This window comes from Amblyomma mixtum, chromosome 7, assembly GCF_055824585.1.
Source record: "Amblyomma mixtum isolate Tamu chromosome 7, ASM5582458v1, whole genome shotgun sequence".
In the NCBI taxonomy this organism is placed as follows: Eukaryota; Metazoa; Arthropoda; class Arachnida; order Ixodida; family Ixodidae; genus Amblyomma; species Amblyomma mixtum.
In genome coordinates, this window is record NC_143018.1 from 99,730,257 (window position 1) to 99,744,254 (window position 13,998).

Below are 13,998 nucleotides of genomic sequence, written 5' to 3' on the forward strand. Positions count from 1 at the left end.
GAATTGTTAGAAATGTTAATAATAAGCAAATTAGATACATCAGGAAACAAACTAAAATACGCTTTTGGACATTCAGTGGAATTTTATATGGATTTAACAGGGTAAGCGCCCAGTTGCAATGATGTAATCATGAAGGTAGCCGCAAATAGTGCTTAACGAAAATCCCGTGGCGCTCGCACCAAACGAGAGCAGAACTGGTAAAGACAAAGGGAGTCCTAACCTCGAAAGAGGGTCTTCCAAATACTGTTTTCTCTGAAAAGCGAACCGCCGGCAAGAGAGGAGATAATGGTCAATTGATTCAACTTCTCCGCATGTGTTACAAAGGTTACTCGTAGCGAACCCGCATCTGCATAAGTACAAGTTGAGGTGGGGGATTCTGCATCGCAGAAGCGTCATGGACACCTCACACCGCCTTGTCTTACATGATCGAACATTCCATGGGAACTTTAAATGTTGAAAGTCCACGGTATTCAGCAACGGATCACCCAAGCTGGCTGAGATATGTTGGAACCGCTGGAAACGGGAGGTCTCCAACATAATAAGGTGCGGTACGGGATATATTACAGGGGCAGTTAGAGCTGACCTTGCCAAAAAATCGGCCACCTCGTTGAAATAGATTCCCGAATGACCAGGTACCCAGACAAAGCGGACCTCCCTTACTGTGCGCGGAACAAAAAACCTAAGGGAACGCATCAATAGAGAGGAGCCGGAAGTTTGGAGAGCGACTAAAACTGAAAGGCAGTCTGCAAGGATAAGTACCTGTGCTACATGCGTCGGAATTTTAAGAAGAGCCAAACCGAGTGCCAAAAACTCTGCAAAGAATACAGAAGTGTAATCCGGGATACGAACGGAATAGCTGAAAGCCTGATCCTGTGAATATATCCCAATTGCCGCCTTCTCACAGCACCCGGAAGCATCGGTGGAGAGAACTGCATGATCAGGAAAATGCTGTAAGTGCTCAGCCAGAAGACCATTTAGGATATTTGCGGGCATGTGTTTTGCATGGGATGGAAAGATATGGTCGTAACAGAAGACGGGATCAGCCAGCGTGTCAGCAACTCGTTGCAAGGAGGTCAGATCGACCTGAAGCGTGGCCAACAGGTTCTGCGTAAACCGAACTTGCGGGAGCTGATAACGTGGCCAATGAGCAGAGAAAAACAGGTGAGGGTGGGATAGAAAAATGGGAGCATTGACACCGGGGGCCGGGTCAAAGGACCTGAGGAAAGTGCGCACCGTGAGTAGTTGGAAGCGGGAATATAGATCGGGAATACGGGCTTCCAGATAAAGGAGAGCATTGGAAGCCGATCTTGGGAGCCCTAGGCATAGCCGTAGGGCACGCCTTTCCAGTAAGGCTAAAGGCTGCAGCTTATAGTTTGCGCTGCCAGAGAATAAGACGCAGCCGAATTCCAGAATTGGTCTCATATAAGCCTTATAGAGTAACAGTAAGGTGTCGCGACGCATGCCAAAATTTTTATTGCCTATCCGTGTCAGCCGGCCTAGAGCACGTTCGCCTTTAATAACATTATTCTTAATATGCTGGCGCCAGTCCAATCTTGGGTCGTAAATAATACCTAGGTATTTAACCGACTCCACCTGCGGAATTGGGGTGTTACGGTAGACTAGCGAGATGTACAAAGGGGTGTCTGGAGGAAATACCAGCACGCCGCACTTGCTCACATTAAGTGATAAACTAATTTGGTCCAACCAATCTTCAAGAGCAGTCAGGTATGCCTGCAAAGACTGGTAAAGCGCATGAATATCCTTTTCTGAGGCGAAAAAAGCTATATCGTCTGCGTATACAAATACTGTAATGTTGGGATGAATGGGGATGTCTCGAACCAATATGTTAAATAGCAGCGGTGACAGAACAGATCCTTGCGGCACACCTCTGGATTGGACATAAGTATTAGAACAGAAAGATCCGTCTGTACAGAAGAACATTCTGTCTTTTAGAAATTCACAAATCCAGGCATAAATGTAGTGCGGTGGATGTAGCTGTGCAAGTTTGTTAAGAAGGACCGTGTGTTCCACGCTGTCATAAGCCTTAGCAACATCAAGTGTCCGCTTCGAACAACGTCTTCTTCTTTCTCTCCCCGCCATGCCAGCTCGATGGTTTGGAATGAACAAAGGCGCGTCTAGTGAATACGGTGTCTTCGCTCACTGCCATCCTCCTCCTTTCCCTTCCGACGAGGTTTAGGTGTTCATCGAGATATGAGAGACAGATACATTTGCTTTCCTCAAAAACCAATTTACCGACGAGCGAGGCGTAGAACCGAATGCGCGATGGCATTCTATGGACTCCCTGGCAGCGTTGCAAGACGCTGTCGCGTTCCACTCTTAGAGGCGAAGCTTAACATCTTAACCACACATCAGTGACCGCACTTTAGGTCAGAAAAGTGCACCCCCCCCCCCCCCCTCCGATCCTGAATTTTTACGGGTGTCCACCGAGATATGTGAGACAGTTACTGCGTAATTTCCCTTCCTCAAATACAATTTTCATTTTCTTCAATACGGGCCCTCTTTGTGTTTCTTCTTTCACTCCCACTTCCTCCCTTCCTCTACGGTGCGGTTCAGGTGTCCACCGAGATGACAGAGAATTACTGCGCCATTTCCTTTCCTCAAAAAGCGTTGCGTTCAAACGTCAATGCATCGCGCCGAACGGGTGGGAATGGGAAAGAGTCAGCCTTCGGGCTCGAATATTTTGGACGACATCCGGGCCATTGTCCAGTGCCTGCTGAAGCCGGATTTTACCAATCTACGGACACCTAGGCATATTGCCGGCTGACTACCGGCCTAGCCATCGAGCTCGACCTAGCTCGTCACCTCTCCGCCGGGAACTGAGCTCCCAGGGACCTGCAAAGATGGAGTACGCCGTGGAAGGCGAGAAGATATCAGCGTCGGAGCTCGAGGACGGAAAATGGGAAACCATTCTTCGGTACCGCGACCGACAACGAGGCCTGAAGAATAAAGGGCCCGCATCAACCAACGACCAGCCTGCGCAGGGGCACGGCCAAGGCAAGTCTAATTCCAATTTTCCATCGCGAAAGAACGGGAAAAAGCTACTTGCACTCAGCAAGAAAGCACTTCTCCCGCGCTTACCAACCGATGATTACAAAATCGTCTGCCGACCACAAGGTTGGAATCTGAGGGACTTTGCGCCCGGACTACTACTCTTCTGCGCCTGCGAGGTGTCCAGGCTGCCGTATGATACGGTGAAGAATGAAGACATTATCAGAGTCAATACGGTCAACAACACCTTCACGCTATGCACGCCCGATCGTCAACGGGCGACTGCATACGCCAAGATTGAAAAACTGAACCTCCAAGGTCAAACCTACAACGTTACGTCGTACGTGGCGGCGCCCGAAGCCTCGGTAAAAGGGGTCATTTACAACGCCTACGCGGGAGACTCGCCCGAAGCGGTTCGCCAAGGCTTCGGAAACAGAAACGAAGGAATAGAAGTTGTGGATGCCCGAAGGATCGGACAGTCCAGAACAATACAAATCACCTTTTTTGGAAAGAAGCTACCCAGCCAAGTAATCTATCAGTGCGGCGTCTTTCGGGTCCACCCCTTCAGGGAGCAACATGAAGTATGCTACAACTGCAGGAGGGTAGGACACCGGGCCGACGTCTGCTACAAACCTACAACGAACCTTTGCCGCCGCTGCGGAGAAAATCACTCGCCTCCACCTGAGGGAGAACAGCCAACCTGCCAACCCGTCTGCATCGTCTGCAACGGGGGCCACAACACAGGCAGCCGGAACTGCAAATTCCGGCTGATCAACAGGAACAAACAAGGAACGCCCCATGGCAACCAGGCACCCAAGCAAGGGGACAACGACTCATCACTACACGGACACCAGTCTAGGCCCAGGAAGAAGGAACAGGGTGCTACCGGAAAAGGAGGCAGCCACAGCCGGAACAACTCCAGCTCCTTCCCGCCCCTGGGGAACCCAGCAGGGAACGACAAGCGAAGCTCGAGCCGCGGACGCAGCGATAGCCGCTCCAACAAAAAGGTGAGCTGGCCAGCAGAGGCCTCCCAATCTATTGACGCTCGAGAGAAGGAGTTTCAGATACAACTACAATCCCGAGACAGAGAAATTGCCAGCCTTAAAAAAGAGTTGGCTGACATTAAACGCCTGTTACAAGCGCATCAGGTACAGAATGCCACTGCGGCTAGAACGCCACCCACCGCGTCCCAGGCTTCGACCAATATTGCGATGGAAACAGACGCCATTTGCCACACTCCCTCCACCGCGTCCCAGTCTTCGGCCCATAACGCGACGGACACAGACGCCAGAATAGCACCTAAAAGACCGCTTCCTACAAAAGAAGGCGAGGAATCCAAACGAAAGGCCGAGGCTTCGGAAGCCGACACCCCGCAGCCATCGAAAGCGCCTACCAAACTCAGGGCAGACATCAATACTCTGTCAGAGAGAACTAGCGCTATATCAACAGAACAAGCAACCTTCCAAGGCCTCGTTACTACCAAATTTGCTGAGATAGATATTCGCTTTGCAACACTAGAGGGACAGGTATCCCAAATAGCCACGTGTATGCAGCAAATAATGGATAGGCTTACAACTATCGAGGCCCGCCTACCCCCCATCTTGGATCTGTCCACGACGCCACAACCATCTATAACCCAACATGGCACCACGCCAAAAATTTGAAATTTGGCAATGGAACTGCAGAGGCTTCCGCCGCAAGCGGGCCCACTTGCAGCTCCACATCCAACAAGCACCGTCTGTTACAACCCCAGACGTGATTGCATTGCAAGAAGCTAGCGGCAGGGCTACACTGCCAGGCTATAAAGCATATCTGCCACCTCATTATGATACTAGTAACGCAGCCGGCTCCTTCACAGCCACTCTGGTGCATAGAAATATCACCGCAATTCAACATTTTATAAATGATTCGGAAGAAGATTACACCCTACTTGAAATAGTACCAAGGCAAAAAGGAGACTCAAATCTCTTCATCCTTAATGTATACAACCCGCCCAGAAACAAAGGCAATGGACTCCCACACTTGTTGATAAACACAGTAAAGCTGGCTGCTAGGGCTCAACTAATAATTGTGGGAGACTTCAACGCTCAACACCCAGCATGGGGATATACCAAAGCAACTCCTAAAGGGAACCTGCTCTGGCAAATCATACAGTCACTAGGGCTCACAACGCTAAACAACCTGAGCGACCACACACGCATGGGTAACAGTGTATGTGTCGACACATCTCCAGACTTATCCCTCTCTAAAAACGTCAAGGACGCCAAGTGGGTCAACACCGGGCAAAACCTTGGTAGTGATCACTTCATCCTTAGCATCACCTTCCCCACGACAAAACTTAAAAACAAAGCAAAAGAAATACGAACCACGGATTGGGACAAGTTCAGGCAACTTCGCGACAAAACAGCTCCAAAGGAGATCTCTAACCTTAGCGACTGGGTTATCTCCCTGAATGAGGATGTCAGCTCCACTAGCGTTGTGGTGCCAGTTGAGAAGGAGGAGCAGATTGCAGACTCAAAACTGTTACACCTGTGGCAGGCACAAAAAGGCCTCCAAAAACGTTGGAAGAAGCAAAAACACAACAAGCGACTACGCAAAAAGATCGCTGAAATCGAGAGGTGAATCGAGGAACATACACTTACTCTCCAAACACAACAATGGAACCAAATATGTGAAAGCGTCAATGGACAGCTCGGAAATAAGAAGACATGGCATCTTCTAAGACACCTGCTCGACCCAGAACAAACACGTCCCGTGCAACAAAGTCAACTGTACAGACTCATACATAAATATGAGGGTACAACTGAAGACCTAATCAAAGAGCTAGCAGAACGTTATCTAAACACGGATGATGGTACCACACAACCAGACTACCGGGGGACTCCTAATCCAAATTTAGACGCAGACATCACAGACGCAGAGGTCTGGTACGCAATTGGAAAACTGCGGACAACATCTGCGGCAGGACCAGACAAAGTAACAAATAAGACTCTCAGGAACTTAGACGCAACGTCGATCGCGGCGGTTACAGACCTTGTGAACAAATACTGGCATGCAGGCAACATACCACCAGAGTGGAAACACGCGAAAATCACTTTTATTCCTAAAGCGGGTAAGAAACTCAGCACTGAGAATCTACGCCCAATTTCATTAACATCATGCCTAGGCAAACTCATGGAACATGTCATCCTCAATAGGCTCCAAAACTATGCGGAGGACATGAAACTCCTACCTGAAACAATGTTAGGATTCAGGGCCCAACTATCTACCCAGGACATACTCTTGCAGCTTAACAAGGACATAATTGAAGCTGACGAGGGAACAGGAACGAAAGCAATATTGGGTTTAGACCTTGTTAAAGCTTTCGACAACGTCACCCACAAAGCCATTTTGACAAACTTGTCAGAAATCAACCCCGGAGAAAGGACGTACAACTACATCCGATCCTTCCTCACTAACAGAACAGCAGTGATAACGGTCGGAACAATAGAGTCCGCCCCAATCACACTAGGAAGTAAAGGAACGCCACAGGGCTCCGTCCTGTCCCCTTTCCTTTTTAACCTCTCCCTCATCAAAATTCCCCCCAAACTGGCACAAATACCAGACCTACATCACACGTTCTACGCAGATGACATCACACTTTGGGTAACCAAAGGATGCGAAGGCTACATAGAAGACACACTCCAAGCAGCAGTGGACATCATTGAGGCATGCGCATGGGAATCCGGCCTCACTTGTTCTGAGCAAAAATCTGAACTTTTAGTGATCCGTCGTGAACAAAGAGGTAGGCGTACCACGACAACCCCCCCGCAAATAAACGTCTATGTTAATGGACGATCTGTCAAAGAGGTAGAGACCATGAGAATACTGGGGTTGTATTTACAAACAAATGGAAAGAATACTGACACACTCACTAAGCTAAAACGCACGGTAGAAGCGACGGCGCGATTAATCCGCCGCATAGCTAACCGCAGACAAGGGGTGAGGGAAAGATATTTATGCCGACTAGTGCAGGCCTTTGCGCTAAGCAGGATACTCTATGCCACCCCTTATCTCAAATTTTCGAAAGCAGAAAAGGACAAATTGGATAGTATGATACGGCAGGCCTATAAGGCTGCGTTAGGACTCCCACTAAATGCCTCAACTGAAAGGCTTATGAGGTTAGGAATACATAACACCTACAATGAACTGAAAGAAGCCCATTTAATGGCTCAAACAGCGCGATTAGCCAATTCCAGAACTGGCAGGAGTATTCTTACCAGGCTCGGAATTAACTTTCAACCTACGAATAACGGTGCTAAAGTAGACTTACCCCGCGACTATAGGACGGCCCTACTAATCAAACCACTCCCCAAAAACATGCACCCCTTACACCATGAGGGTAGAAGACAAGCAAGAGCCAAAGCCTTACATAACAAATACAGACAGTGCGCTGGAACACTTTATGTAGATGCAGCAGAATACAAAAATACCAATGCCTTTGCAATTGTGGTTGTGAACGAGAATGGTGACCACATCGTCTCGGCGACAATCAAAACGAAATCCTCTGAAACGGCAGAAGAGGCGGCTATAGCCCTCGCCCTAGCGCATACCCAAGGAAGCATCATCTTCAGCGATTCCAAAATGGGTATCAATAATTTCGCTAAAGGGCGAATTACAAACACCTCCCTTAGAATCCTTAACGCAACCAAATTCTCACCAAATTATTCCGAATTGATATGGGTCCCAGCCCATTCGGGGAATCCGGGGAACGAGGCAGCCCACAATAAAGCCCGAGGTTTCGTCGACCGGGCAGTGGATGAGTCTGGCTCCCTGAATTTCACGAAGGACTCCATGATCACATATCATGATCTCACCAATCATTTTAAACCAGAGAGGAGAATTTTCCCCCCTCCAGACAAAAGACTTAGTAAAGAACAAGAGGTTACGTGGCGTCGTCTACAGACGAGATCGATACGCACCCCATCACTCCTCGCGCGCATTTATCCAGATCTTTACAACCCAAACTGCAAACACTGTGGCCAACGTGCTACCTACGATCACATCCTGTGGGACTGCAAAATAGAGCCACCTCCGGGTGATCTAGTTACAGCTCCTTCTCTCGAGCGGTGGGAGACCGTGCTGGCTAGCTCTGACCCCAGAACGCAAGTTTTGGCGGTGGAGTGGGCTGACAAAGTCGTCGAGGGCTATGTACTCTCGACCACTTAACGCGACCTCTTGCCAAGCTCTTCCCGGCGAATAAAATGTTTTACAATCAAACGGGTGGGAATGGGTAGTGGCGTTCCCTGGACTCCCTGACAGCGCTACAACACGCTGTCGCGTTCCACTCCTAAAGGCGAAGCTTAAGCGTCATTAATTAGTATTTAATTAGTATTCAGGCAGTAATCAGTAATTAACCATTGATTAGTTATTTGTCATCCCCTAGTAATTAGTACCCAATTACATGTGACGCCACCAGTGCCACAGAAGCAGTCAAAGTAGTGCGGAAAACGCTTTCGCCTCTACGCACTTTAGACAGTCAAAGTGCCCCTGAATTCTTTCCGGGATTCAGGCTACTCGGCCATCTCCGAGGCTTCTTTTCATCGTTGTCGCATGGAATATTAGGAACCTCTTTGACCTTCCTCGTGCCTTCCTTGATCTCGGCATAAGGCCCCACGCCACCATGCCTCCCTGACTCCGCCCGTACATCAAAATTCCGGAAACAGTCAGTAGATTGAACGTGCGCAGCATGTTCCTCCTCCGTTAAAGAGCACTGTTCTTTCAACAGTGGCATCGTTGAACGCGGCGGTTCTACGTATACTCATCCATCATGCGGGTTTTCCACACGTTAAGCGGTCCTATGAAACGAAGACCTCAAACGGAATTCCAGAGTCTTTCATGGCAGATATAATGTTATAGTGAAGTGCATTATCTCAATGTATTTTAGGAGACTGCTGAACTATGTCCCAAAGAAAACACAGCATCATAACAAAAAAAAGTATTTTATTCGTCAGTCACAGCTCGTTGCTCCCAAAGGTAGCTATTCATTGACCTCGGCACAAACGCCTCCAATTGTCCTTGGCGCGAAGGTGCGGCATAACACGTAAGGTCCATGTTTGAAGCCTGAAAAAGGTTTTTGTGGGCCATTCAAAAGTAAGTCCATTTTAAACGAACCTGACGGCCACGCGGATTCTGTTCGTTGTATCCGAAGTTCGTTGTAAGTGGACTCTCCGTATAGTACCCGAAAATACTAAGGCCTATAAAAGTACCGTTTCTTATAACACTGCATTATGCGTATCTACTTGTGCAAAGCAGAGCCTGCTGCGGCTCTTTCCAGGCTATCTAGGGCGATCATTTAATTCTCGTCGGTGGTGGTGAAAACTTTTATTTTGTGAAAAAGAGTTTGGGAGTCACAGAGTGGCCCCGCTACATGGTCGGCGTCCCTAGTCCGGGACACCGCATGACGAGGCCCCGTCTCTCGCCCGTTTCACCAGAGCCCTTTGGGACTCAAGCGAGGAGCAGTTGAGTAGGGCAGTCTCCCATGCCTCTCTGGAAGGGGTAGGGGAAGGGGGGAGGTGGGGATTTTGAGTACATGCCCACACCATGTGGAAGATATCACAGGTCTCCCCACAGTGTGAGCATCGGCCATCCGTGTTAGGATCGTAATGTTTTATTATTGCAGGACAGAGTAGAGCACCTGTCTGCCGGCGCCTTAAAGTTTGCTCCTCCGTCTTACTCAGCCCTTTTGCAGGGGCCGGGAAAAGGCGGTGGTTGTCGCTATAATGTGTTAATATTTCCCTGAATCGCAGCAGCGGCTGGTTAGTCTCCGAGCCAGAAGAGCTGGGATGAGGAGCGACCCTTGCTGCCAACTATAAAATTTAAGGACGGGGTATAACTAATCATGGTGGAAGTGTCAACGGCAGCTGGTGGCAGGTATGCGACATAAATAGGATTCCTGGCAGTACGGGAGTTCTCGTACTTGGTGTTCAATGTCTCCGCCACAGCATGCGCTTCTGCGATTTTGTGGTCCGCAGGAACGCAGTTATCCAAGGAAACATCTGTCCAGCTATGAACCATCGAAGCTTTTCCACAAACCTACATGCATTTGGTCACGTGTATTTTTGAATTTCTTCTGTCGTTCCTGGGCTCATGCAGCGACGAATGCAGCGCTGCGCGCGTGACACAAACTGCGTCATTAGCACTGTCCGCTGTGTGACGCTGCCTGCACGTGGCAGCAGCGGAGAAGATGGAGCCGACTGAGCAGGCTATGCATACCACTTGACCAGCATGGCCAGCAGAGCTTTAAAAATTCTCAAATGGCTGCTGTTGGTTGATCCACGACCATGGTCAGTAGCTTCGCTTTCGAACCTACCCCTTTACCAAGCGCACGGCGCACCGCACTTCTTCCACTTGGGATGCTTTGCCCAGCCGGCGAGCACGCAGGCAATGATTGCCCTCGCAGGCCATCGACGCGGACTTGGCCGGCGGTTACTTACTGTCTCAGTAGGGAGTTATAGCATATCGTTACCATGTTTAAGGCACAGTTTATAGTGTTAACAGACTCCGGACGTTCCGGTTAGCGCTGCACATGGCAGTGCCGCCTCTTATTGCATTTTTTGGGTCGACATGTACTTTCCGGGGTGGTGTCGTGGATGTTGAGAGCGCTCTTTCATCTCCGCACTTACTGGAAGCATGACCTCTTCAACTTCGGGGGTAGTTTCGGTGCCTCCTCGTTCGCTATAACCGAGTGATGCGGCCAAAGATGTTCGTTGTATCTGCCACGAATTGTCACCGCCCTTATGCATATTTTGACGGTAGCACCGCACCATTTCGTAATAAGCAAGCCTTCATTCTGCCTGCGGCCGTTATAAGTGGGCTCGACTACATCCGCTGAATTCACTTTAGTGCGGTGGTGTCAAGAAAGGCTAGGTAAGGCTGCAAATATATGGGTAGGATAAGTATTCACCCATCACGACCTTTGCCATTTGCCTTGTGGAGAGGTCGTAAAGGTATCTTAAGGAAAAGCGAAGAGTGAGAACAGCGAATGTATCAGCACAAAGTTCTCTCACGACAATGTCCAGAGAAGGCACACGAGCACTTAGTCACCTATTAAACACTGCTGCCCTAAAGGTGTGGTTTGTATTTTTGAAAATAGATGCCCTGAAACATGTTGATGGACAAATTATGCACGACAGATTCTGCAGACTCTATAGGGGGCGCAAAAAATTCTGTTGATGCACAAGCTGCCTTTGATAGCTTTGGAATCCACTCCGTCACTCTTAAAGGGACACTGAGGACAGCTCTATTAATATTTTTTTATAGCAAATCCGATAGTTTGGCTTTTCATGGCTTAGTTGCCACTTGGCCGGCAGCGAAAGATGCATTTATTTTTAGGAAATTTGGATTCGAAGTTGAGAAAGTTTTTTCCGCCGCTCTGATTCAAACTTGGGATTCTCCTATGACGACACAGGACTAAGTGACGTAAAACATGACGTGCTCATGACGTAACGCAGACTCCGTGATTTCGGAGGGCCAGCAGTGCGGCCCAGCAGCAGCCGAAAAGAAAGCTACCGCCGGCCGCACGTTGAAGGCATCTATCGGCTGTTGCGGCCATCGCTTCGTTTACGTTTGCACCGGCGTTTTGCCAGCGTTACAATGGATCCAGTTCTCGAAGTCGTCAACGAAGTTCTCACAAATAGACACATTTAGCATACCGTGTACCTTGTTACCGTTAGCGGCATACCGGGAGCCCGCCTACTGCTGCGAGCAGGCGCTGATTGGTCCCGATGCTGCAGGAGCGCGCGTAGCTGTCGGGTACGTGGCGCCATCTGGCGACGTCAAGGAGACTTGCGCATGCATTTGCTGCGCCTCGGTGATTTGTGGCTTCTCGTGTCCTAGTGTTGCTAGAACTATTGGTTCTAGCAACACTGTTTTGTCCTATGACGTCATTACGCTTGTACTTGCGAGTTTGGCCTGTGGCGGCGATACCTGTATTTTGGTTCTTTCTCTTTTCTACGTTACAAGAGCTTTGTTGTCAGTATGAGTGGCGTTTTTGTAATCAGGAGCTGGTATTCTGACGATGCAAGTTAACTTCAATTTCTCCTCATTGTCCCTTTAAGGACCACCGCGGTTATCTTCTTTTCGCATTAAATTCCCTGCTCAACCCCATTTCTTCCTCTTGATTTCGACTGGGATGTCATTAACACGCGTTTTTTTCCCTCAACCCCCTCCGCCCGCTTCTGATCTCTTAACGTCACACCTAACATTTTTCTTTCAATAGCTCGCTGCGTTGTCCTTAACTTAACCTGAGCCCTCTTTGTTAGCCTCCACGTTACTGTCCCATAGGTGAGTATCGGTAAGATACAGCTGTTGTAGACTTTTCTCTTGAGGAATATTGGCAAACTGCCATTCATGGTCTGTGAGAACCTGCCATATGAGCTACACCCCATTCTTACTCTTTTTGTTATTTCCCTCTCATGATCCGGATCAGCGGTCACTACCTGCCCTAAGTAGACATATTCTCTTACTACTTCCAGCATCTCGCTACCAATTGGGAACAACTATACTGTTGAAAATTACTCTGGTTTTCTGCATATTAATTTTAACCCCACCATTCCGCTCTGCCTGTCTAACTCATTGATGCTTTGCAGTTCATGTCCTGAGTGACTTGCCAAGGCAATGTCATCAGCGAATCGCAAATTACATAGGCATCCTCCATTAACTCTTTTCCCCACCTGTTCCCATTTCAGGCCCAGGAATACCTCCTGTAGATAGGCGGTGAATAGCACTGGCGAGATCATGTCTCCCTGCCTGACACGTTTCCTTATTAGAATTTTATTGCTCACTTTATGGAGGACCGTGGTATCTGTGCAGTCATTATAAATATCTTCCAATATTTTCACATAATACTTTTCTACACCCTGATTCCGCAGTGCCTGCATGACAGCTTACGTTTCCACTGAGTCAAATGCTTTTTCGTAATCAATGAAGGCTATATATGAGGTTTGGTTAGATTCTGCGCATTTTGACAGCGTGAATATGGTCCATTGTCGAGTACCCTTTACGAAAGCCTGCCTGATCAGTTGGTTGATTGAAGTCTATGGTCATCCTGACTCTATTAGCGATTACCTTAGTAAATGCCTTGCAGGTAACTGGCAGTAAGCTAATCGGTCTGTAATTCTTCGAGTCCTTGACGTCTCCTTTCTTATGAATTAAAATAATGTTGGCGTTCTTAGAAGCTCCTGGTACGCTCGAGGTCACAAGGCATTGCGTATACAGGGTGGCTAGTTTTCCTAGCGTAATCTCTCCTCCGTACTTCAAATCTGTTGACCTGATCCTCGCCAGCTTCTTTCGCACTTTACCTTGCTCCTAAGGCTTTCTTTACTTCCTCCTTCGTTACTGGCGGGATGTCCCATTGCTGGGCTCCACTGCCTCTCTCAATACCGTTCTGATAACTTTTGTTTACTATATCGATTTGTGTAAAACTGTTTCGCTACATTAACTATCTGATCCATATTGCTAATGGCATTGCCCTCTTTGCCTCTTTGCGCATATATCTGGTTTTTGCCTATACCTAGTTCTGATTTCACTGCTTTTAGGCTACCTCCATTCTTTAGCGCATGCTCGATTTTCTCGATGTTAAACTTCCTTATGTCGGCTACCTAGCGCTTATTTATTAACTTTGATAACTCTGAGACATATAACGCGAGTCACAAAAGCGATATCGAACAGGTGATTTAAATAAAATATGTTTGGTAAGCTTTGGGTGTTAGGGAGAGCCAGTGCTCCCACGAGGCTCTCGTTGGTTGGGGGATGGGCCGTGGAAGGGTTCTCGCATATTCTCGTACTACGTAGGAAAGTGGGTAGGGGAAGGGTGGATAGTCGCTCTCGGGGTGACGCAAGGTTATCTGTCTTTATATAGATGCCGATACATGACAGCTGCGTGTCTTAATAGTGCGCTGGAACGTAGAGGCCGAGTGCGGCGGTCATGTCGGCGCCCGCGTAAGTGCA